This window comes from Lampetra planeri, chromosome 6 (assembly GCF_965212315.1).
Source record: "Lampetra planeri chromosome 6, kcLamPlan1.2.h2, whole genome shotgun sequence".
NCBI classification, from domain to species: Eukaryota; Metazoa; Chordata; class Hyperoartia; order Petromyzontiformes; family Petromyzontidae; genus Lampetra; species Lampetra planeri.
This window is the reverse complement of record NC_136112.1, coordinates 12945374-12972585: the sequence shown is the minus strand read 5'-3', so window position 1 is coordinate 12972585 and position 27212 is coordinate 12945374. Positions and strand designations below refer to the sequence as shown.

General features: G+C 49.2%; 1 long non-coding RNA gene across 1 annotated transcript in view; it reads right to left on the bottom strand.

The window, feature by feature from the left end:
• The window catches only part of LOC144719544 (uncharacterized), a 33757-nt gene extending 10011 nt beyond the window's left edge, over positions 1-23746 (bottom strand). The window contains exons 1-2 of the long non-coding RNA XR_013585610.1: positions 23611-23746; positions 17816-17877 (exon numbers count right to left, since the gene is read on the bottom strand). This is a non-coding gene — a long non-coding RNA (uncharacterized LOC144719544). The remainder of the gene's footprint in view (positions 1-17815; positions 17878-23610) is intronic.
• Positions 23747-27212: the final 3466 nt, after the last annotated feature.

Below are 27212 nucleotides of genomic sequence, written 5' to 3'. Positions count from 1 at the left end.
CCATAATTACGCAGGGAACGGTGCTGGCTCACGCTGCGCCGCTACCCGTTGAGGAACAGCTCGTTGCTCACGCCGATTTCAGTGTCGAGTCGCATCCTCCAAGTGATGAGGGGACAGAGTGGTTGGACTCGTTGTGTGCCAGGTCTGCCAACTTGTCCAAGGTGCAATTGGGAGCATTGAGGGGTTTGCTACTCGAGTTTGCTGACGTGTTCAGCAGACATAAGTACGATATCGGCTGCACAGACCTGTTGCGCCACCACATAGCTACGGGGGACGCGGCCCCTATTCGACAGAATCCCTTCCGGCTCAGCCCAGCCGAGAAGGAGCATGTGCATTCGGCGGTTAATGATATGTTGGCGGCCGACATCATTTCGCTCTCTTCTAGTCCGTGGGGTGCTCCTATTGTCCTAGTTAAAAAAACAGGACGGGTCTTTGCGGTTCTGTGTCGATTTCCGCCGCTTAAACAAAATCTCGATGGCGGATGCGTATCCGCTCCCCAGAATGGATGAGTCGCTGGATGCCTTGGCGGGAGCACAGTTTTTTTCCACACTCGATCTGCTTTCCGGATTTTGGCAATTGCCCCTCGATAACGAATCTAAACCTAAAACCGCTTTCCGGACACCTGGTGGCCTATTTGAATTCAACCGTTTGCCCATGGGCTTACATTCCGCTCCCGCCACATTCCAGAGGCTCATGGAATTGGTTTTGTCGGGCCTCCAATGGGACACCTGTTTGATTTATCTCGACGATATCATCGTTTTCAGCCGGACTTTTGAGGAGCACCTCCAGCGACTGAGAGCGGTGTTCCTCAGGATGCGTTCCGCTAAGCTTAAATTTAAACCGGCTAAATGTTTTCTGCTTCGGGAATCGGTCAGGTATTTGGGCCATATCGTGAGTCGTTCAGGGATCTCGACAGACCCTGCTAAGACGCACTGCGTCAGCTCATGGCCAACGCCAACCTCGGTCACGGAGGTTCGCAGCTTTATTGGATTCGCCTCCTATTACCGTCGTTTTGTCAAGCAGTTTGCCACCATAACCAGGCCCCTGCACGCTTTGACGGCTAAGGGTGTGTGGTTTCACTGGGGGGCGGAAGAGGAGGCTGCGTTCTGCTCCCTTCGTGACGCCTTGGTGCAGGCTCCCCCCTTGTGTTACCCCGATTTCACACAACCGTTTTTGCTTGACACGGATGCCAGCAACACGGGTATCGGGGGAGTGCTCTCACAGGTGGTCGGGGGGGTTGAACGGGTGGTCGCCTACGGTAGTAGAGTTCTTTCCCCCGCCGAACAACGCTATTGCGTGACTCGCCGTGAATTGTTAGCGATTGTGTTTTTTACACAGCAATTCAGGCCGTATCTTTACGGCCGTCATTTTACGGTTCGTACGGACCATGCGGCTCTCCAATACGCTATGCGGGTGGCGCAGCCATCGGGCCAATTGTCCCGATGGTTGGAGGTCCTTCAGGACTACCAATTCACGACGATTTACCGCAAGGGATTACGACACTCAAATGCAGACGCCTTGTCGCGGTTGCCACCGCGCACGGACTGCGCATGTTTGCTGGGATCGGCGCGGTGTAAACCCCCGGTCGCCGACCCCGCGGGAGTTGCGCTCGCCGCCACTGACACCGCGGGTGTCGACGCTCCCACGGGGAGGGACTCGCTGTTATCGTTGCCCCTCATTGAGTGGGGCCGTCTCCAAATGTCCGACAGCTCCCTACTTACGCTACGTCGAAAAGTTGACGCTCCCGAGGTGGGGGATGCGCGGGTCGGTTCCTGGGTGTGCAGACAGGGCCTCTTGATGAAGTGGGACAACATGTCCCGGCGTCACGTGCTCGTTGTGCCTTTTGCTATGCGGGGTAGGGTCGTTCTGGCTGCTCATGAACGACTCATGCATCTGGGTTTTCACAAAACGCTCGCCCTAATCCAGCGAGACTATTATTGGCCGGGGATGGGTAACGACGTGGCGAACATTCTTAAGGGATGCGTAGGGTGCGCCCAAAGAAAACCGCCACCATTCGCGGCTAATCCACCGCTGCAATCCATTCAAGTTTCGCGCACAAACGAATTGGTTGCGTTAGACATCTTGGGGCCCTTTCCTGCTACACCGAGGGGAAATAGGTTCCTGCTGGTTGGCGTAGAGTACTTCACCCGATGGCCCATGGCATGGCCACTCGCCAACCAGTCGGCTGCAGCGGTGGCGGACGCCTTCATCCAGGGTTATGTTTTGGACAAGGGCGCCCCCGAACGCTTGCTGACGGATCAAGGAAAGAATTTTTCGAGCGTTTTGTTGCGCGAGGTGTGCGACCTGTTGGGTACAAAGAAAGTGCGTACTTCCCCGTACCACCCGCAGACTGACGGGATGGTTGAGCGTCTGAACAGGACGATTACGTCTATGCTGTGCCAACAGGTCTGCGACGATCAGGTTGATTGGGACTTACAGGTGCCGGGGGTACTCGCGGCCTATCGAATGGCCCCTCATGCGGCGACGGGGTTTTCCCCATTTTTTCTTATGTATGGGCGGGAGGCCGATCCGGCCATGGACGTCCAACTGGGGATTTCCCAGCCACGTGCAAAATCAAAATTGGCAGACCACATCAAATTTAATATCGCCAAATTGGCTGAAGCGCGGGAGGCGGCGAGATTGAATTCGCGGTCTCGGCAAATCGCGAATGAGAGATTGCATGGACGGAGGGTGCATACGCACGATTGGAAACCAGGCGATAAGGCCTGGCTGCATTGTCCACATGCACCGTTGGCTACGTCCCCCAAATTGTTGAGACCTTGGAGGGGACCGGTGGAAATTGTGCGGGTTGCACGACCCCAGAGTATACAGATTAAATGGGGAAAACGCCGTTGGTACGTGCACCCCTCCCGACTGAAGCCCTATGCGGCACCGTGTGACCCCGTTCTGTGCCGTAACGACCGGGCGTGTGATGTGACCGTCGACTCGGGGAGGGATGTGTCACAGGCTGATCCTCACGTGTCTCCACCTGACCCACCCCCAGGTGTCTCGGGCCTGACGGCTGCTGACCGTCGGGAACCGGAACCCCGCGGCACGCGCGGGTCCCCGATGCCTGGCCAATGTCTTCCTGAACTGCCGGCACCACCGGACGGTCAACCGCGGCTGGTGCCGTACGATGGACCGGCAAGGCGGACCCGGGCTAGGGCACAACACTTTTCATGAAGACATTTTTCAGCACCGAGCTCGCCCGGTGTTCCCCCTCTGCCGGGGTAATGTCCCGTTCTAGGGACGCTCGGAAAGAATGGGACGCTGCACGAGTCGGAAGAGAAGAAAAAAAAATAAAATGGAAAAAAGAATTTTTTTTTTTATTTTTCTTTTCTGCATACACATTTGGTATTGTCACTCGCCGCATTGTATATATTGTTCTGTTGTTGTAGTGGCATTGGTTGATGGTTGCGGATGGCAGTGTTCGCGTTGTGTTGTGTTGTTACGTTGGTTGTTGTTCTTGTTGTTGTGTTACGGGGCACACAGGGGGGAGGGGGTGTTGTATATTTTTATAGCAGCCAGGTCGGCTGCAAGCTATGTGGTAGGGGGTGATGTAGTGGTGGTGTTGACGCGCGCCGACTGTGACAGTGATGGATCACGGGGCGGCACGGGGTGCGGGGTTGGGCACGCGTTGTGGGCGTGGTATGGACGCGCGCGCCGGGAGTGATGGATGACGGGGCGGCGCGGCGTGGGTGGTGAGGCACGCTGAGATGTGGGAAAACAGGATCGTAGCCAGCGCCCAGTGATTGGTCAAATAGGATGGGTGCTCTCAGCGACGTCCGCAGGTGGGGTATAAAGGGGGACGCGCGAGAGCACTCGGGGTTGTTAACCAGTTGAAGATCGAAGACAGAGTTGAAGACATAGTGCCCCGAGACCCCTAGTCCCGCTGTCCTTGTAGGGACCGGGGCCCTGTGTGGCTCGGAGGCGAGACTGTGGGACCCGTGGTTCGACGCCCACGTGGGTCGGGACTGGGGGACCCACAGTCGAGACGGACACCCCGGCAGGGTGTGTCCCGAGTAGCTCAGTGGGCGTTAGTCGCCAGAGTAGCTAAGTGGGTGTTGGTCACCCGAGTAGCTCAGTAGGCGTTAGTCGCCAGAGTAGCTAAGTGGGTGTTGGTCACCCGAGTAGCTCAGTGGGCGTTAGTCGCCCGAGTAGCGGAGTGGGTGTTTGTCACCCGAGATACTACAGTGGGTGTTTGTCACCCGAGATACTACAGTGGGTGTTAGTCACCTGTGAAACGAAGTTGGTGAAATAAAGAGTGTGCTACCCGTGAAGTCGTCTCCCGCCAAGTTACTACATTACACTCATATTAATTATATTCCAAACTGTCCTATCGACGTCTGGTTACCATGAGATAAAGCCATTTCCATTTGGAACTCTTGCAGAGAGCCGTGTCAAATACAGCATGTTCTCACCTGCCATGGAGATGTCCGTCACACATTACTAAAACTTGCATATACAATTTTTTGGATCTGGATTAAATCAAATTAGGAAGAAAATCTAATTTAACACGGTGTGGGGTTTTTTTTGTACAATCATTGGTGATCGGGGCGAGACCATCACCTCTGTACGTGCGGGGACACCAGTGTCACCACGAGTGGCTGAAACCCAGATTCAAACTCAGGCTCTTAGCGTTGTAGGCTCAGTGGTATCAGCCACCTCTGTCCGTCGCTCTACTCAATACCGAGTAGCCGTTGCCTCGATTATGAAGCCACTCAACGGTGTGCACACTTGGACGTTTTATATAACATCGCCATACTGTCCCCTCGGTGACATTTACAAAAGTATCCATCCGATTCTCTGTCTCCCTCTCGCCCTCTTTCCTTCCCACTTCACCAAACACGAACCTTTCCTCCACGTTCCCCCCTCGTCACACGCCGTCACCCAGACAAACTCACTTGGCTCGTTGTTTAACCGCCCCATATCAGGCCGGCAGCCGCCCCCCCCCCCCCCGCTGTGGCTCCGACTCCACCTGAAACACGATCGTGTGGAACGGTGTTCTTGTGATGCAGCTGGGTGCTGCTGCCGGGTCATCAAATTTGCCACCCGGCGGGAAGTCTGCCCTTACCAACCCCACGCCTGTGTAAGCATCGTCAATCTCGCCGCCTCCTGCTCTGCGAGTGGGGGTCGCTTGTCCTCGTAGAGTTGAGGTCTCTACTTTAGCACACGGGTTTGAGAACCTTTTTCTGCCAAGGGCCATTTGGATATTTATAACATCATTCGCGGGCCATGTAAAATTATCAACTTAAAAATTAGCCTGTTATATTTGGTCAAACATTTAATTAACTCACCCCTAATGCGATGGCTGGAACTGCTTCTCTTTGGCGAGGCGTGTGATGCTTGCTGGTATTGATGATGTTGCTACTCGCAACTGCTTTTCCACATTTGCTCCTAGATTTATTGAATTTCGAGTCCCGCCTGCGGTTGCCTTGGCAGGGCCAGACCCAAATGAATTTGCGGGCCTTACACGGCCCGCGGGCCGGACGTCCCCCACCCCTGCTTTAGCAGGTGGTTTCTCAACATATGTCCGATTCGGGTTTCATTTATCGGTTGCGCTACAGTCGCTCCGTTGCCACGGTCTTCCACCGTGAGCAAGAGCATCATGCCTCGCCAGGAGAACGCGGACGTCCCGTACATGGCAGTGCCACTGTTATTCACGGCTATGAATGCACCATTTTTCTGAATCGCGATAAGTGCACGGTGTAAGTATGTCTGTTTAACTTCTTTCGCACCATACGTAGCCAACCGTGCGAATTGGACAACGAACTGAAGACAAAAAGCAGTTCTAAAGAAATGAGTTTTCAATCGAGATGATTTGAAAGTGTATAGCTCCCAGCAGCTTCCTAATATTGGAAGGAAGAGCGTTCTAGACAGCCGCAGAAGCGCATCTGAAAGCACGCGTTGCGGTGACCATCTTTGTTCGATGGCCAGCCAAAACGATACAGTAGCAACTACAATAAAACCTTTGATTACGAGCATAATTCGTTCCGGAAACGTGTTTGTAATCCAAAGCACTCGTATATCAGTTGTGATCACGTGATGCTCGGCAGACAAAGCGTATACACGTACTACTCGTGTTGCAAGACCTCGCTCGTTTATCAAATTAATATTCATTTTAAAAAAATTATCGTCTTGCAAAACACTCGCAGACCAAGTTACTCGCAATCCAAGGTTTTACTGTACATGTACAACTGCCCTTTACAGGTTTAGGAGGAGGGGGTGGTCCTGAAATGTCAAGACTTTCAAATACCTCCCCCCCCCATTACCCTTACATTAATAAATAAACACATTCAATTTATTTCTCTAGTGAATACCAATGAATTAACACAGTTAAGTGTCAAGACTGCTGGATGAACAAGGGCCTCTAGATATTTGTCAATCATATGTGCTCTTTGACCATACTTCACCAAACTGGTCAGTGAGGATTGCTGAAGAGCAGTTTTGGTATCAGTCACCACTGATGAATCGAGCTCAGGTCATTAGGTTCATAGTGCAGTGTGCGAACCGCTGTGCCATCATGTACTCTCCCCAGTGATTACGTAGAGTACAGCAGGGACGTGCGGTCAGGGGAGGTAGGGGAGGCAGGGGAGGCAGAGCCTCACGTGTCATACGCCAATGAAAATAGCTGTTATTAAAAGTAAAAAATAATAATAATAAAATACAAATTTAGATTTTTCCACTGATCTGTATTATAAGTGTAATTTCTGTACGATTCCAATCATTTTTAAAGTCAAAATCGCCAAATTTGCGGAGCTCCGCTGCAAATACAGGAAGAGACAAGAAGTGAGGCAGCGACAAGCTCAGCCTCCCCTCTGATTGCGCAACCCCTCAGTAACTGGATGGAGTGCGGGCAATAAGCGCGTGCCTGTTACTATCTCAGTATGTCACCAATGTAATGTTTGTAGACCCCTTCATTTCATGTCCTCGCCTTCCATACTCCAGGTAACTTATTTCACGTATGTGTATCAAGATATTTAGGCTCGCTGGTCTCGTCATGAAACTGCAATGAAAAAGCACCAGGGGAGGCAGCTATCACATCTGCCTCACTGAGGGGGACGTGTCTAACACGCCCCCCTCAGTGAGCACACGCCCCCCTCAGTGAGGACACGCCCCCTCCGTGAGGACACGCCCCCTCCGTGAGGACACGCCCCCCTCGGTGTGTGAATCTGGATCTGACACCAGCCAGTACCTCCCCAGCCATTGACCTCACCGCACGTCACTGGAGTACAGCAATTATTAGTTGATTAATACGCGGCTAACGGGCGGTGATACGGCCTCGTGGCAGCGCATTAGTCGCCTGTAGCAGAGGTTCACGGTTCGAATCCAAAGGCTGCGCTGGTTATTACTGCGGGTTTATCAACCGTGAAAAAAAAAAATGCGCCGCCCGCTTTACAAGTGGACGTTAAAAATCGTTGACGTCATTCGCAAGAGTAGGCCCATGTGTGCCGGCGTCACGATTCAATTTCGTAAAATTACAAGTGAATACGTTTAATTATACAGAGCAACTACAAGGGCCCTTCGAAAAAAAGTCACGAGACTCGGCAAGGCTTTCCTAGATGATCAAGCGTCACAATTAAATAACGGGTTAGCGGGCCATTGCCCGCGCCCTATTGGCTTTGGCGTCACACTCCACGGGAGGGTAATTGCTTGATTCACTGATGGTGGGGTTGGTATATTTTAAGTGTTTAGCGCGAGACCCGAAAGCAATGTAGAAATGTAGTCTTCTTCTTTCGTACGGCTGATGGAGATGCGGAGAAACAACTACAATTTCGCCTTAAGGTGGTCAGGCCAAACAACCGCGCAGGGAGCAGTGGAGTGTATCGCTGTAATGTGTCATTCGTATTTGTGGATCGGGCATTGCGTCGTTATACGAAGCTTATGGCAGGACCCCGGGGTCCCATAAGCCCCCAGCTCTCGCATAAACTGCGTTGCGACGTAATTTTATGTCTGTTGAAGGTGAACGACACGGCAATCTATTCCTCTCGACGAGCTCTACACGATGAGCTCATCAAAGTTTCAAAATTTTGTTTATGACTACGGCAATTTTGGCAACGACGGGTGCTTGGTGAAGAACGAGCGGATTGATTTCTGGTGGATCGCGGCGTTTATGTGCGCAGTGGGACAGAGTCGCCAAAAATAAATAAATAAATAAATCTATCATCTTGGTTCTTTCGGTAAAGTCACGTAGAAGGGAAATAATAAAATAATAAAAATAAACATAATAACTGGAGTACAGATATCTGTTATTTATTTGTATTATTTTATTATTTTCCTTCTACGTGACTTTACCGAAAGAACCAAGAAGATGAATCCCTGCAGTCACGAAAGCTTTAAATCGAAAAATAAATTGCTATTTTGACTTCCGTTTATTCGAGACCCCGGGGTCCCGCCATGAGGTTCGTGTGTTGTATGGTCTGTTCTAGATGACCACAGTCGCACACTAGAGAGTTATACATTTTCCATTTGTGCATCAGGTATCTATCTGCACCTGCCATGGTTTGTGCAGTGGATGCGCTTTAGGGTGGACCATGAGCTTCGTGGAAGATCAAACCCAGGGATATTCTGTGTTGGAACTTTAGGCTGACCCTACCCTGTGAGTGAAATCAATCAACCTCTGGGCCATAACCTTTTGGCGGACCAGATTACATTTTGATGTTTGCATTTTTATATCCATAGGCATACACTTAACCAGAGGTGTGCCACGTTTCAGATGTCAGTCACTCGGTCATGATTTTATCTATCTACAGTGATACTCCGGTTTACGTCGGGGATGAGTTCCAGAAAGGTGCGACAACGAATATCGAAACGACGTAAAATGAAAGCGATTTACAGGGGAGGTGGTGGTGGAGGCGAAGGCTGAGAGGCGACGGATAACGAGAAAGGACGGACGATGCAGTCAGCGGCATAAGTGTGGGGTTGATGGGACGCAAATTAGGTCGCAGTGACGACGTGTTTGTGAGACAACGTAAAAGGAGAGACGTAAATTCGTGATTTAATGTACTAGCTATGGATGTGCTACATACTGTTAATACGACACACACGAAAGACTGTGTAGATCATGGGACTTTCCTTGCCAGTATCAAAATATAACAATTGGGTAAAACCTATTCTTATAGACTGTGTACATGATCGGTCCTTTTTTTTGTCTCAATCCACTGCTGGATGAGCCCCCCCCCACGCTACCCCAACAGATGGGTCAGCGCGGATCGTGAATGTGGGGAGCGCAGACGGGGAGCACAGAAGTTCAGTACAACCGATTTTGCTGCACTGACCCCCTCCGCTGTGGCACGGCCCCGCAGTCACCCGGGAGAGCCGCGGCACGCACGGCGGTGCCGCACACCGCAGCGTTAGCCAGGCTCAACAACCTGCTTGGCTTCCGAGACGGGATGAGATCGCTACACATTGGTGAAGTCATTAAGTCTTCTTGGTTCTTTCGGTAAAATAACGTAGAAGGGAAGTGATAAACTAATAAAAATAAAACATAATAACTTCCCTTCTACGTGACTTTACCGAAAGAACCAAGAAGATGAATCCCTGCAGTCACGAAAGCTTTAAATCGGAAGTCATTAAGCTTGTGATCCCTTTCCCCGCACCTCCGATTAACACGGATGGCGACGTACAGTGCGAAAAAAGTTCAACATGCATCCAGTACAACGACTAGTTGAGTTTCAATATTGTAATCTCGACTGCATTTGTTGGTGGTCATTTGCTCGGTCCCGTAAAATATTTGGTGACGGCCCCAAAATCCAGCCTCCCGACGGCAGGAAACCTACCGCCCACAAATGCCACCTCACCATTTGCTCCACACGGCTGTGAGCTGCCAAGAAAACGACGACGCTCCATCAACCGCTTCAGAACGGCAACTGGGCCCCTGCGCCACACCTCCTCCTCCTCAAGGGGAGAATTAAAGGCAACCCACCGTGTGACTGCGGCCACCCGTGCCACACGATTGGAACCCGTATCGGCGAACAACGGCAGGCTTCAACTTGGACGTGTGATTGGCACAGACTTTGCCATACGCTGGAGGAGTGGTTCTTAAGCTGGGGGTGTGAGATGCCCTTTTGTGGGGGGTGGGAGACGTGGGCCAGATTTTTTTAGAAGGTAAATCATTGAAACAAGTTACGCACGGGTAGGTAAGTATAACTACTTTCTAGATTTGAAGCTTTCGTGACTGCAAGGATTCATTCGATAAAGTCACGTAGGTAAAAAATAAAATTAAAATTAATAAAAGTAAAATAAAAATCACGACGTTTCGGAGGCAACACAAGCTTCCGTCTTCAGGTGGAACCGTCACAGCACGATTGCTGTATCAAGTAAAGAGAAATTCTAAGAGACCCGTCCTTGTATATATACTGGTTGAGGGGGGGAGGAGCCAAGGTAGGCACCTGGATCGGAGTTTTGTATTATTATTGTGAGGTTGGTGTGGCTGAGGCTGCTGCTAGGAATGAGCCTTTGTTGTGTAGATTGGTTGAAACTGGGAGGTGCCAGAGTTGTTAACTACTTTGTCTCATCAAAGGGGTGCAATCCTGCAGTAAAGGTTAAGAACCACTGCTTTAGAGAGACTCCGCCCCCCCCCCCGCCGCCAAAAAAAATCCACATCAGTCGTGCCGTGGCTGATGATGCCGATTACATCACCAAGACTCCACACCGCCACCTCCCGTCCAGCGGCACACGCGTGAACAGAGTTCGGCGTCTTCTCCCCACGCACTCCGTGGGGGGAGAGGGGGGGTGTTTGTGTTTCTTGCACGGGGAAAGGAAAAAATGTTTTCCGATGGCCAATTGAGAATGCACGTCGTCGGGGGAAACACGTTGTGCACTGTATTAGCGGAGACGACTTTTGGGTGATTCAAGTCACACGTAAAAGACGGCCGCCTCGTGCGCCACCACCGTAGCATTGGCATCGTTTACCGCGACTCGCGACGAAATGCCCTTTTTTTGTGTGCATAGCTGTCAACCCATGCGGTTTACCCCGGTATTCCTGTACAGGGAAATTGAGTTCTCAAGTGCGTTCGGCATAGAGCCGTTTCAATACGGGGCAACAAAACACGTTGTCTATTTGTTTGTGTTTCTCCCTTGTGATGGGAGTTTGTAGGATGAACGTTGATATTTATTAGTGTACGGGGTGAACAATAAGGTCTGAATTGGTCTGTAATAAGGTAGGCACTGATAAGGGGTTGACAGGCATGTTTTTTTGTGATCGCCCGACTCCTGATTTACTACAATAAAGTTATTTTTTTGGGGTAAGATCGCGTAATAATAAATGTGTAGTTAAACCCGCCACCACCAGACAGAGCCAATTAGTTAAGGTTTGTCACGTAAACTAAACGTGCGAATTCGTTACTAGTACAGCACACCGGTGTGTTGGAGAGTACACCCATAATTGATTTATTTACAGAACACAGCAGGCGCGTTATGGCCTATAATATAACAGCCCACTCTGTCAATCCGCTGCTGGATTAAGGCCCCCGCTGCCCCCCCCCCCTCTCCCGCACACACCGTGGTGGTCCTGGAGAGTTGTGTTGGCCATACTTCACCACGCTGGTCGAGAGTGCGAGTTGGTGAAGTGCGTGGAAGGGACCAGGGACCAGTTCAGATATCGGTTCAGATATCACTCACTGGGAGTGCAATGTACGTAGGAGGCACGCAATAATAATTGTAGATACTTTCATAATACTTTCATTTTATAGAGCTTCATTCATGCCAACAGCATCCCACAATGCTGTACGTTAATTACACTTAACGATAATCATAACTCTCTACTTACAATGCCAATACACTGCTGCATGAAAGCCTCTCTGTGCCGTGTCGTTGGACATTTTCTTCGACTTTGACCATAGCTTTCTAGATTTGAAGTTTTCGTGACTGCAAGGATCAATACTCTTGGTTTTTTCGGTAAAGTCACGTAGGTAAAGAAAATAATAAATAAAAATAAAAGATAAAAATAAATAAACTAAAATGTGATTACATTTTATTTAGTTTTATCTATTATTTTATTTGTATTTCTTATTTTCTTTACCTACGTGACTTTACCGAAAGAACCAAGAGTATTTGACCATACTTCACCACGCTGGTCAGTGCCGGTGGGTATACAGGTGGGTGAGAGCCAGGAGCGGTTCAGACATCACTCGCCAGGCTGTCTCTGGTGTCGGTCAATCAGTTTCATAGGCAATGTAAATATTATCAGAGCATGTTTGTTTGCATGCTTTTCCACAAGTATGCATGGTTAATGCAGACCTGATGCCTTGGAATCGGTATCTATTGTTTGAACATCTTAACACCTATAATGGAGGTTTTTTTTAGTTAAGGTTTGTCACATAAACACAATATGCCAATTAGTTACTAGTTTCGATTTAAAGCATTCGTGACTGCAGGGATTCATCTTCTTGGTTCTTTCGGTAAAGTCACGTAGAAGGGAAGAGGCGACAGACCTGGTCTTCACCTGAGGACGGCTGCTTGTGTTGTGGCCGAAACGTCGTGAGAATTATTCTATTATGTTTTATTTTTATTATTTTATTACTTCCCTTCTACGTGACTTTACCGAAATAACCAAGAAGATAGTTACTAGTTCAGCACACTGGTGTGTTGGAGAGTAGACCCACACCATTTACATTTCGAGTACGACGTTTCGCCGGTAATTACAACCAGCCTCATCAGGCAACAGCCAGAGTTGTGGAGAAATCCTCCTGTTTCGGTCTTAAATTGGGTGTGCCGGGTGGTGGCGGCTTTAACAACACATTTATATTTACGCGATCTGACCCAAAACACCTCTGTTATGGATAATATTGGTCGCGAAAGCCTTAGTGTTAGACTATCTTTACACCTCCTATTTTTCTTGGTTCTTTCGGTAAAGTCACATAGAAGGGAAATAATATTGATTTATATATTTGTATTATTTTATGAGCAGTGTTGAGTCTATGGGCAGTGTTGAGTCTATGGGCAGTGTTGAGTCTATGGGGTAGTGTTGAGTCTATGGGCAGTGTTGAGTCTATGGGCAGTGTTGAGTCTATGGGCAGTGTTGAGTCTATGGGCAGTGTTGAGTCTATGGGGTAGTGTTGAGTCTATGAGCAGTGTTAAGTCTATGGGCAGTGTTGAGTCTATGGGCAGTGTTGAGTCTATGGGCAGTGTTGAGTCTATGGGCAGTTTTGAGTCTATGGGCAGTGTTGAGTCTATGGGCAGTTTTGAGTCTATGGGCAGTTTTGAGTCTATGGGCAGTGTTGAGTCTATGGGCAGTGTTGAGTCTATGGGCAGTGTTGAGTCTATGGGGTAGTGTTGAGTCTATGAGCAGTGTTAAGTCTATGGGCAGTGTTGAGTCTATGGGCAGTGTTGAGTCTATGGGCAGTGTTGAGTCTATGGGCAGTGTTGAGTCTATGGGCAGTTTTGAGTCTATGGGCAGTGTTGAGTCTATGGGCAGTGTTGAGTTTATGGGCAGTGTTGAGTCTATGGGGTAGTGTTGAGTCTATGAGCAGTGTTAAGTCTATGGGCAGTGTTGAGTCTATGGGCAGTGTTGAGTCTATGGGCAGTGTTGAGTCTATGGGCAGTGTTGAGTCGATGGGCAGTGTTGAGTCTATGGGCAGTGTTGAGTCTATGGGCAGTGTTGCGTCTATGGGCAGTGTTGAGTCTATGGGCAGTGTTGAGTCTATGGGCAGTGTTGAATCGATGGGCAGTGTTGAGTCTATGGACAGTGTTGAGTCTATAGGCAGTGTTGAGTCTATGGGCAGTGTTGAGTCTATGGGCAGTGTTGAGTCTATGGGCAGTGTTGAATCTATGAGCTGTGCTGCTTAATGTACAAGGGAAGTTGATTCGAGTGGAGAGGTGCCGCAAGCGGGATTGGGCACGGGGATAAGGAGGGACAGAGAGCGCGAGAGAGACAGAGAGAAGATTGGGAACGAAGAGGACGAGAGGAAACATGGAAGGAGATCATAGAGGTAAGATGAGCTGGGTCAAGGCCACGTAGAGACTTAAAGACGAGCCTCGGGTGTTTGAGAAGAAACGGGAAGCCAGTTACGTCGACTCGCGTCATCGTTGCGTAAAATGCTCCCCGTTACGACAGCGCACGAGAACACAGCAAGTGATGACGCAGGACGAGCGAGACCGAACAAAACGAACCACGGTGCGCGGATGGGACAGACCGTACACGCCGTGCAAGACCGATGACGAACACGACGAGACGGACAGAGTTATCAGCGAGACGGCAACCAATCGAGGCGAGACGCCGGGAGGACAAGGTTGGACGATGCGCACGGGACCGACGTAACGAGGGGAGAGAGAGATGCACGAGTGAACAAGCAATGCACAAACGAGAGAGCACGGAATGAGATTGCCCGTCTCCTTTACAAAGCAGGAGAGTGAAATGAATCAAAAGCGTGAGCGGCAAGAAGGGTGACTCATCGCGTAGCAAGACATATCTCGTAATGTGTGTAGGCATGCACGTGCCAATGTTTAAATATACTGCGTACGCTGCATACGTAGCGCGGAACGGTGGCGCAGTGGTTGGGGTGCTGTACCACGAGCCCGGCCACCCGAGTTCGATGCCTGGCCACGGCGGTCAGGGCCGTCGATGTGGGGGTGCGGCGGCCGGGGCAAAAAAAACCCCCCACTGTGTGGGCCCCCCCTCAACGCCTCCACAATTCCCGTCCGTCTTCATCAACAAGCGCTGACCAGCATGGTGAAGTATGGTCAAAGCCAAACAATGACCGACATGGCACGGAAGAGGCCTTCTTCATCCAGCAGTGAATTGACAAAGGACTTTAGCTATGTAGTCGTGTGCTTCGTTCGAAGTATTTCGCACATAAATTGCACTCCTGTGGGGGGCAGGAGGGAAAGCCACGTGGACCGAGTGCAGCTGCTAAGTGAGTTGCTACATCGCGGGACTGTGAGAGACAGCGACAGATGATTTGGGCAGGCCTTCATCCAGCAGTTGATAGATCAGGGCACATGATGGTGATGCTTGCATCGCATAGAGCGTGCTAAGTGCGTGCGTACCGTGTGTACGTAACATGAGGCACAATCAGAGCTAAATCATGCCGACTGCCCTCCCACGCAGCTCCATAATTCTTTGTTTAACCCTTTCAGGGAAAACGCTTGAGTGTAGAACCCCCCCCCCCCCGCCAATGCTTACGCAGGGGAATTGAACGAGACCGGTAATAAATGTTTAAATCTTTAAAGAGCTTTCTGCATTACAAAGTGCGCACTGCTGCTGCTTTATGCCCTTCATAAAAATGTTATTTTCAGAATATGTACGCATTCCACCCTGCCCAAACCTGCACTGTGTGTGCTTGTCTACTGTCGGTAGCCCTCTACCCGTGGTGGAAATTCCACATTCCCACCCAGGTCAGCACCAATGACGCATCATGATATGTAAAAAAAAAACCCACAGCACTCTGCAAATCCACTGCTGGATCCAAGTCTCGTCAGGCCGTAGCAATCATTGGGAGGGGGTGGGGGGTGATCATACTTCACCACGCTTGTCTAGTGCGGGTTGGTGATGGGGGAAGAACGGTGCAGGACAAGTTCAAATGTCACTCGGCCACTGCCGCTAGCCGTGGCTAAGGAGCTGAACTTCAAGCCCCGGGGGTTCACAGCGTAGCGTGCTAACTGCTGCGCCACCTCTCCTCTCCCCCAACGACGTAGAACAACATCATAAATCCTTGCTAAGCACCAGATGAAATTACTCTAATGGGTATTGTGAGAATGATGAAGCATGGTGAATGTACGAATATAATTACAGAAAATCCCTGCAATGAATAGTAATGCGGTGGGGTTTGACATTTGTGAATGGTCAAAAATCTATAGTTGAAAATGTGAAAAAAGTACATAATTAGTAATGGTAACAAAGCTGCTGCTATTGCTCTTATACTGGTAGGAACCTCCTGGTTACACCAGCCCACAGGGGATTATTGTGTCCGTCCGTCGTGCATCCAAAAATGGGAGGGGTGGGGCTGGGTGGAGAGGGGAGGGGCTGGGTGGGGAGGGAGGGGCTGGGTGGGGAGGGTGGAGAGGGGCTGGGTGGGGAGGGGCTGGGTGGGGAGGGTGGGGAGGGGCTGGGTGGGGAGGGTGAGGCTGGGTGGGGGGTGGGAGGGGTTGGGCTGGGTGGGGAGGGGCTGGTCACCCCGTGGTGCCCTTATAAAACTCAACGTTTAACCTATTCACGCCGGCTTGTGACGCCCTCACAGTCGGGCATATTTGCGGAATACACCACGCCGCCGTTGACCCTGGCCATTGACCGAGCAACCCAACGTTCCTAACAGCTCCCTCCGCAGGAGGAATGTGTTAAAATACAACAAACGCACGAGCAACCCTGGCGATCAAATCACCTGGAACGCGTCCGATCTCAACAGATCTAGGAAGCTAAGCCGGCTTTCAGCCTGGCAAGTGCTTGGACGGGTGACCACGACGAACCAACGTTGCCATCACTACGCCTCCACATTGTTGGACATTCACCAAACGCGCACTGAGCAGCGTGGTGAAGTATGGTCGAATAACAGCCCACGACCCGCACAGCGTAGAGGAGGGGAGGACCTCATCCAGCAGTGGATTGTTAAAAGGGCTGCGCGTGTACATCAACAGCCACCAGTCATCATTCGCCTTGAGTGGATTACGAGTTATATACAGACGAGAGAGTTCGTGGGTCTCTGTGTCCATCGTCCTATGCAGATTCCATGGCCGATGTTATTCAGCGGCGTTTGTTCGAAGCAAGCAAACTCTCGACTGGTTTCAACTTTTCAGTGTTTCATCAGCAATGTGGCCTCTTAAAAATAATTGTTGCGTGGGTGTGCACAATGTGAAGCACGTGTATAATCTGTGGGTGTGTGGAGTGTGTGGCATAGTCATAACTCATAAGTCAGAGTGGTCTCCTGCTCAAACAATCAATGAGGCAGCGATCATCTCCAGTTTACAGGCCTGAGTCAATTGTGGAAATGCAACATTCATATGGCAGAGGTGAGTCCATCCACAGGACAACTACTTTTGACCCTCCCTACGAAGTGGTATCTATTTTATCGACCCCGGAGATATGATGGGCTTAGTCACCTCCCCCCCCCATTCCCCCCCCCATCCCCTCCCCATCCCCCCCCATTCCCCCCCCCCATTCCCCCCCCCCATTCCCCCCCCCATTCCCCCCCCCCCATCCCCCCCCCCCATTCCCCCCCCCCATTCCCCCCCCCATTGCCCCCCCATCCCCCCCCAACCAGGGTTTGAACTCCCACGCTTCCAAACTGCGAACCGCTTGCTCTACCGCCGAGCCAGCTGGCGTGTAGGTGCGTGTCAAATCTGTGTGACGTATCTTCTTGGTTCTTTCGGTAAAGTCACGTAGAAGGGAAGTAATAAAATAATAAAAATTAAACATAATAAAATAATTCTCACGATGTTTCGGCCACAACGCAAGCAGCCGTCCTCAGGTGAAGAACAGGTCTGTCAGAAAGACAGCGTCTGAATGAACACCACCAGGCTTGGCAGCGTATATTTAAGCTGGGTTGGAAAATAATATGTGTGACGTACATGTGCGTGGGTGCGCTACGAACCCGGCGACCCGAGTTCGATTCCCGCTCACGGCCGACACACCCAGTGACGATTATCTGAAGCGGTCCTGGGCCTCCCCTAGGTCGACTCGGTCTCAAATAAGTACCTGGTGCGGTGTGTAAACATCGCGACTTGGAAGACAAAGGCAGACAGACGGGCGTGGTGCTGGCCATCCACCCCCTCGTGTGCCGTGCTGGCCTTCATAAGAGCGTGCTAACAGTCTGTTAAAGGCTATACGGGGAATCTTTATTTTTGTGTTGTGTGTGTGTGGAGTGGGTTGCGCAATTCTTACCTATGCTCCTCCGTGAGCCGATACAGCCCATAGCCCCGTGGCCACTCTTCGCAAGCTAAATCCTTAGCAACATAAAGACAAACAAACACACAGACATAAATCAACCAGGTTTGTTAACATCGATATTAATGTTTTTTGCATTGCCCCTAACCGAATGGTAAAATACTGGTTCAAAACAAGACCCGGTTACCGATTTGCCGCACATTTAGGAATGTCTAGAGCAAAGGTTGACAAAGCAAAACAGCAAAGGAAAAGCATTTTTTCGAATTCGGTAAAAAATGTATCAAGATATCAAGAGCCGTAATGCAATGTGAATACGAAACGGTTCATCCTTAATAAATGTCACGAATCAGTCCCTTGGGGGTGGCGAGCCACGGCCAGAATTTTTTTAGAAGGTAAATCATCGAAAGACAAATGTAGCACGGACACGTAACCTATGTCTTTATTATAACGTTATACTTTTCTTTTTTTACGATTGAGAACGAAAAGGTGTGCAAGGCTGCAGTAAAGGTTAAGAACCACTGGTCTAGAGCAATGAGCACACACCGCGTGTACCGAAGTGACCGAGATAACAGAGGCAGCTGCTGTCGTTCAACGGTTAGCAAGCTGGACATGGCCTGATCCTCGAAACAACGAAGGAAATTTCGATTTAAAGCTTTCGTGACTGCAGGGATTCATCTTCTTGGTTCTTTCGGTAAAGTCACGTAGAAGGGAAGTAATAAAATAATAAAAAAAGAAAGTTATTATGTTTTATTTAATTATTTTATTATGTTTTATTTTTATTGTTTTATTACTTCCCTTCTACGTAACTTTACCGAAAGAACCAAGAAGGTCAACGAAGGAAAGTTTGTTCATCCCCCCACCACCAACCGGCCCTGACCACCCAGCGATATAATGGGCAAGGGTGGCACATTTGGTTTTTTTACAATCGGTTTTAATTGTCTTTTTATATTAAACCCGATCATCTGAGATTGGGAGAAATCCGGTTTAATCGGTTCTAATTGCAGAACCGCACTTCGCCAACTTCTCAACGATGGGCTTCATCCATTCCAAGCTAAGGAACTCACTGGCGCCCACGATTGTGGAGGAGAAGCTCGTGTTCATCAAGACCAACCTGCCCGCCGCATTCTACGACTCCCCTGTGCCCGATGGCCCCCCCGAGTACGATAGCAGCACCGACGAGGAAGCAGCCTAAGCCTTGGATCAGAGTTTCGTATTCATTAAACCAGGTTTTAATTCCCCCGAAATCGGGTTTAATTGCATTAAAGAAAAAACTCGATGCCTGCCGCTGGAAAAATCTTTTTTTTCCACCCATGATAATGGGGCAACTCCGCGGTTAGTGTGGATTGGCAGGTTGAGTGTGGTGGTTGATGCCGATGCAGATGATCAGCTACAATTTCACGTTCACGTGGTCAAAGCCAGACAATCGCGTCAAGAGCAGCAGATCGGGCATTGCGTCGTTAAATTTCGATGTAAAGCTTTCGTGACTGCAGGGATTCATCTTCTTGGTTCTTTCGGTAAAGTCACGTAGAAGGGAAGTAATAAAATAATTCTCACGACGTTTCGGCCACAAACGCAAGCAGCCGTCCTCAGGTGAAGAATGCTTTCATTCTTTTATTTTGATTATTATCAGGTGAAGAATGTTTTCATTCTTTTATTTTTATTATTTTATTATTTCCCTTCTACGTGACTTTACCGAAAGAACCAAGAAGACATTGCGTCGTTGTACGCTGCACGGTCTGTTCCGGATGACCACAGTCACACACGACTGAAGAGATTTTACATTTCCATTTGTGCATCAGGTATCCGCATCTGTCGTTATTTGTGCGGGTGAGAGTTCAAGTCAAGTGTGGGGTGTCCTGTCACCACTTCCAACACGAGTTTGGTGTCCCTCCCCCGCACCTCCGATAAGCACGGGTTTGGCTACGCACGGAGCGAAAGAAGTTCAACACGCGTCTGGCGATAGCATCGAACAGATGCCCTCCCTCTGGAGCTCCCTCCAGCGTGAGGCGCTTACAACCACCGGCGGCGTGAGCCGGCAAAACTTGCGGGGTCGCGCCTTTAGCCCCGGTTAACCTCGGCTGAGAATTGGTCGGAACGCACCGCGCCAGAGTAATCGGTGCTTTCGTTCACAGCATTTGCACGGGAAACGATTGCAGCCCCCCCCCCACCCCGACCTGTCGTGCCCGTGCACCGATAATGGTGAACGGTTACCGGTAATGGTGAACGGTTACCGGTTTAGTCGTTTAACATCCCCCCGTGTAGCCTTTAACAGACTGTTGGGGCAAGTGCTGTTAGCGAGCACATGTGAAGGCCGGAAACGGTACACGATGGGGTGGGTGACCAGCACCACGCCCGACCGCCTTTGTCTCCCTAGTGCCGATGTTTACACACCGCACCAGGTACTAATTTTAGGCTGAGTCGACCTAGGGGAGGCCCAGGACCGGTTCAGGTAATCGTCGCAGGTATTGGCCATGAGTGGGAATCGAACCCCAGGTGGCCGGGTTCGTAGCGCAGCGCGCTAACCACTGCACCACCGCTTCCCATGTATTATATTATAAACACACACGCACATAAATACACGAAAGCACATGTAGACATAACATAAACACACAGACGCGCATACATATACTGTAGACACATAAAAGCACACGAACATACACGTCTGAAAACACGAATACAATCACATCCATGCACATGTACATAAACACAAAAATACATCCACACAAATACTCTACGTACATGCACAGCCATAACAACAACAAACACGACACTTGTGCCAGGCTAGGTGCACTTTGAGGCCACATGAAGTGTCAAACGCCCGCTGGCAGGTTACGGAACAGACCCAGGTGCCATGGGTCGACTGCCTGAGATTCTGGGCAGATGCACCACCTGTCCCCCCTGCTGTGCCAACTTGCTGAGGTTTTATCCGCCCGGCGCTCTGCTCTTTGTTGTGAGCGTCATTCATCTGGCCTTCGCTGTGACTGGTAGGCGACTGCCTCCAACTGCCCACGTGTGGGCTTCAAAATGCTTCTCTAAAGAGGCCGATATTGACACCGTTGTTACCAGTAATCGGCAAGTCCACTCAGCTCAAAATTCTTCTGTGCCGCATCAGTCCTTTTCTTCTCTAGCATGTGCCGGCTCGTTTAGTCCCCTCTATCTGGCCAAACTGAAGCTGCTTATGCATGCGGTGGTTGGACATGTGGGCTACATGACCCAGCCAACGCAGCCCTGCCTGCCGGAGGCGCTGGGACCCGGGTCTAGATTGTTCAAGGACCTGTGATAATCACACAATCCAGTGCAGTTAAAACCAGGATGGATTTTATGCAGGCCAGCCTGAATCTTTAAAACCGGTGCAGGTGTTCATTCAAAGGAGTCCACGTTTCAGAAGCATTTTTCACAAGCACACGTAACTTTGGCCGAGCAAACTCGCGATAGGCCAGGTAGCTTCAACACAGCATTACGCAGCTGATGAAACGATGCCGCTCGATTGATTCCATAGTGAGACCTCCGTTGCGAAAAACCGGAGCTGGTCATATGGACACTAGCCAGGAATGGGAACTATTCTACTCTCTTCACAACTGCCCCATCACTCATGGAGAGTTGAGGGGTGTTTGATAACATAAAATATCCAGGCAGGTGCTTTGTTTTGGTGTGGTTGGAAGTACGGCCCCACTTCTTATTAGCATGCTCCAGGTTCAGCAGTAGATTATAAATCTCATCAGAGTGAGCAGCAATGACCAGATCATCAGCATATACGTAACATAGTTGACCAATCTGGAGCAATCCCTTGATTGCACCCAGGCATCCGCCTATTGTATTTGTACCAAATGGAAATGTATCCGATACTGCCATGGAAAGCTTCTCGAATTACATGGACATTACATACCTGTTGCACCCCAAGGTTAAGAAAAAATGTCTTCGACTACCGGCCCACACATTTTTACCCAGGCCTGTTCACAACCTGGAAGATCCAAAATAATTGCAAGTAGAGAGGCAGGGCCCCTGAAAGCAGGAATAACACATACATGTACACAGAGATGTAGGTCCCGTCAAATATCCCTCCACCTCTGGTGTAAGAGGCGGACAGAGAATATTGCATCTGTATGTACATATGTTGAACTTCTTTCACACAGTACGTAGTCAACCGTAGTAATTGGAGGTGCGGGGGACGGACAACAAACAACATAGGACCACCCCAGTCTAAAACCACATCGGGGCTCCGCAAGCCTGACAAGGCGATGTTGAATAATCCTTGCCAGGACCTTTGCCGGCACACTGAGGAGGAATATGTCCTGGTAGTTGTTACAATCTGTGCCGCCCATCAATCTTAAAGAGTGGGACCACCAGGGCATCCTTCGATTCTTCAAAACTCATCCTACGGACCAAACGCTTGTAATTATGCCACATTGGGCAGCTCGTAAACAATTGGCATCCTCTATTACGTACGTTTGGGATGTCATCTCTGCATGGCGCTTTACTGGTCTCTGGCTCCGGATTGCTTTCTCAACAATATCGGCAGGCCAGTCGCAGGAGATTAATACACAAACACGCATACGGCACATACATGTACACACCTGCACTGTATACACAGAGCCGCGACTACGCATCGTTGCCTCTGTCGAATCTGGAAATTACGAGTAGACCCATCGTAACAGAGCAAAAAATGTTCAAGCAAAAACATTGCAAGTTTAAAACAACGCACAGAAACGTGTACTAAAGCATCAAGTCCTTGTGCAATATGCCAAAACCATCAGCAGTCCCCGAATAACTAACTGCATTGTGCATCAATTTTCTGTTACACTTCCTTACATAATTAGTGACAATGATGTTTAATTAAGTTGATATTGTACTTGATAATGCTGATTATGATGAAGATAGTATGACGAGGTAGACAAACACCATGACGCTGAAGTTACGGTTGTTGATGGCAAATCGTGATGATTAAGTTATTTATATGTACTTTGTTGCTCTGATGGTGTTTATCATGTTTAATTATTTCATGTAGATGATGCTGATGGTGGCGTTGCTGATGCTGCTGACGATATTGCTCATGATGATGATGCTGTAAATGTTATGATGCAGTTACTGATTATGATCATGTTGATATGAATGATGCTGACGATATTCATGATAATGCTGCAGACGATGATGATGTTCACGTTAATGATGATGTTCACATTTGCTGATGTTAATAATTATATTGATGATGCTGATGATGTTAAATCTGCTGATGCTGAATATGTTGATAATGCTCACTGTATTTAACGCTGTTGTTCATGTAAATGATGATGATGATGTTGACATTAACGCTGCCGCTGTTGCTAACGCTGCTGATGCTGCTGCTGATTTTAATGCAAACACTGCTGCAGTAATGATGATACTAACGTTGCTGATGCTGATGACATCAACGCCGCTGCTGATGCTCTTGATACTAACGCCGCTGCTGCTACTAACGCTGATGCTGCTGGTGATGATGATACGACCGCTGCTGCTGCTGCTGATGATGATATTTACGCTCGTAATGATATAAAAGGCTCATTGTGATATTAACATTGCCGCTGATGATGAGACTAAGGCTGTTGCTGATATTAACACTGCCGCGGATGATTTGAACACTGCTGCTGGTGATATTAACCACGATACTATCGCTGCTGCTGCTGATGAATATTATGATTAACTCTGCTACTGATGATATTAACGCCGCCACCGCTGCTGCTGATGACGATGCGTTTAACCCTGCTGATGCTCACATTAACCCAACTGCTGCTGATGCTGCTGATGCTCATATTAACCCTGCTGATGATGATGATGGTGCCGCTGCCGCTGCTGCTGCTGGTCAAGCCTCTCTCGTCGTCCCCGCTGTGATCTCGTCTCCTCCCGGCGCTCCGCGTGGGGAATCAAGAACGAGGCTGCTCCCAGTCCCCCTCCTCCTGCTGCTGCTGCTGCTCCTGCTGCTGCTGCTCCTCCTGTTGTTCCTCCTCCTGCTGTTCCTCCTGCTGCTGCTCCTCCTGCTGCTGCTGCTCCTCCTGCTGTTCCTCCTCCTGCTGTTCCTCCTGCTCCTGCTGCTCCTCCTCCTGCTGCTGTTCCTCCTGCTGTTGTTTCTCCTGCTACTCCTGCTCCTCCTCCTGCTGCTGTTCCTCCTGCTGCTGTTCCTCCTGCTGCTGCTGCTCCTCCTGTTGTTCCTCCTCCTGCTGCTGCTGCTCCTCCTGCTGCTGTTCCTCCTCCTGCTGCTGTTCCTCCTGATGCTGCTGCTCCTCCTGCTGCTGTTCTTCCTACTGCTGCTGTTCCTGCTCTTCCTCCTCCTGCTGCTGTTCCTCCTCCTGCTGCTGCTGTTCCTCCTCCTGCTGCTGCTGTTCCTCCTGCTGCTCCTGCTCCTCCTGCTGCTGCTCCTCGATCCTCGCTCCCCTTCAACGCGGCGGCAGTCGCCGCAACGCTCTTCCAACTCAATGCAATTGCTTAACGAAACCACGCGCACATCATCATTATTTTTGGTTAATCGCGCTACGGCGCGCGTGGTTTTTGTTTGTTTGTTTGTCCGTCGACGTTGCTTTGTTATCTTTAGTTTTATATGAACAGCATCGGGGCGGCGAGGCGGCGGCAAGCGATGATCACGCGCGCTCGTGAGACGTGCAATGATGCAAGGCGGCGCCGTGCGCTCCTCCGCCGCGCTGAGTCGACGGACCTGCGCGATGACGTCACGCCCTGCGTTGTGACGTCACGCCCGGCGCGCCGACGTCACACTCGTCGCTGGCAACGTCAACGGATAAATCTGAACGATTAACTCATTCGTCAATAACAACAACAGCAGCAGCAATAGCAGCAGTAGCAGCAAGGTGTGTGTGTGTGGTTGTCTTTGTCTTACTGGGAAGACAAAGGCGGTCGGGCGTGGTGTTGGCCACCCACCCCCTCGTGTGCCGTGCCGGCCTTCATAGGTGCTCGCTAACAGCACTTGCCCCTACTGTCTGTTACAGGCTACACGGGACATAGTTGTCTTTATAACCCGTTATAATAGGTGACGATTCGGGCAATGGCCCTCCTCTTTTTCAAAGGCCATAAGAGAGTAAGCCGATAAGAGATGGAGTGGATAATGAGAGTTGGAGACCTGATGGTCATTTTTTTTAGGTGGCCATTGGTTGAGATCGGCGAAAAGTAAACCATTGGTGTGACGGACAAACCCTCCAATCTTACAGAGTATCAGCACTAAATAAAATTATTTATGTTCAAAGTAAAATCGTAGAAATTTGTTGCCACGAGATGATACAAAACTCAACACAATTGTAAATAACACGGTGTGTGTGTGGCCTTAAATGATATACAGTATTTTAGAGTAGATATAATAGGCAACGTTTTGGGCAATGGGCCTTCGTCATCGCTCATCAAGACAATGGTATGGGAGAATGTGTTTAGTTGTGGTTATTTGTGCTTGGGCACCACTAACCAACGCAGCATCACCAAATACTTTGTTAACTAATGTGGGAGAACTCCACTTATCCAAGCTCATGTCGGGACCAAGTGACCTTGGGTTTTTACTCCACTTATCCGCTGGGGGATAAAATACAATTGCAGATCGTCACGGTAAAATAGTACAGTCGCGTAGGTAAAAAATAAAATAAAATAAATGAAAACAACTCAATTAAATCACGACGTTTCGGGCGCAACACAAGCTCCCTTCTTCAGGTGGGGACAACTCAGCGAAAGCTACGAAGGACGCTTGTGTTGCGCCCGAAACGTCGTGATTTAATTGAGTTGTTTTCATTTAATTTATTTTATTTTGTACCTACGTGACTTTACCGAAAGAAAGCAAAGAGTATGAATCTTTGCGGTCACGAAAGCTTAAAATCTAGAATTAAAATAGTACAATTTTTGATTTAAAGCTTTCGTGACTGCAGGGATTCATATTCTTGGTTCTTTCGGTAACGTCACGTAGAAGAGAAATAATAAAATAAAAAATATATAAAAAACAATAAAAAAAAATAATGATTGTTTTATTTTATTATTTCCCTTCTACGTGACTTTACCGAAATAACCAATAATATAAAATTGTCCAGTTTATTTTATTTATCCAGATGAAAACTTTTGAGACCAGGATTGTCACAATCCTGACTTGGGTTCATCAACATGGCAAAACCAAAACAAACAATATAAAGTAATGTAAATAGCAATCAAACATAAATCAGAGCAAACACAACTGTGTGCCATGATAAATGGAACACATTGCACAAACGTAAATCAATGCTAAGTAATACATTTCCTGTAGCGTACGTTAACGAGGGCAGATTACTATTTGACTGCTCATAGCGCAATTACAAATTAAGTTATAGAAACATTTAACAAATGTCGGGCGACCATTGTTCTAATTTGTAAATATACGAAGATTTTTGCCTAATTGAATGGTAAGTGAAAGCTATTAAAAAAATCTACATCTCAGCATCAATTTGTAATTTAGATTTAGAAAGTAACCAATGACACCTTTGAAGCGATGGAATTCCACGTGTTTAGGGCACAAAAAGAGAATCGATAAGAGCCGTTTTTATACTGGTAGGAACCTCCTGGTTACACCAGCCCACAGGGGATTATTGTGTCCGTCCGTCGTGCAGGGAGGGGCTGGGTGGGGAGGGAGGGGCTGGGTGGGGAGGGGAGGGTGGGGAGGGGCTGGGTGGGGTGGGGAGGGTGGGGAGGGGAGGGTGGGGAGGGGCTGGGTGGGGAGGGTGGGGCTGGGTGGGGGGTGGGGCTGGGTGGGGAGGGGCTGGTCACCCCGTGGTGCCCTTATAAAACTCAACGTTTAACCTACTCACGCCGGCTTGTGCCCGCCCTCACAGTCGGCCATATTTGCGGAATACACCACGCCGCCGTTGACCCTGGCCATTGACCGAGCAACCCAACGTTCCTACCAGCTCCCTCCGCAGGAATGTGTTTTGCTACTTATCTTCCCTCTTCCGTGATCATGCGGGACACGAGAAAACCGTTTTGCAAAGTAGAGTGGGAAAACCCGCAGATGATTAGGGCACGGATAATGATTTGTCACGGACTTTACAGTTCCCGCAGATTATCGGCTCTGTGGGTAAGATGGTCACAGATACGAGAGCTTAGATTTGAAGTTTTCGTGACAACAGGGATCCATACTCTTTGGTTTTTTCGGTAAAATCACGTAGGTATAAAATAAATAAAATCACGACATTTCGACTGCAACACAAGCAATGATGATGATTGCTTGTGAAATTATTCGCTTGAGTGGCACGTGTTACCTGAATGGAATTTCTAAACAGAAATGTTTTAACTGGAGTGGAACATTGACACTTGCCTCGCAATTTAAACAGATTTGTTTTTTTTGGATTTGACATATAACCTTGCCTGTTTACGCACTAGTGCAATAATCACCCGAAATCCATTTTGA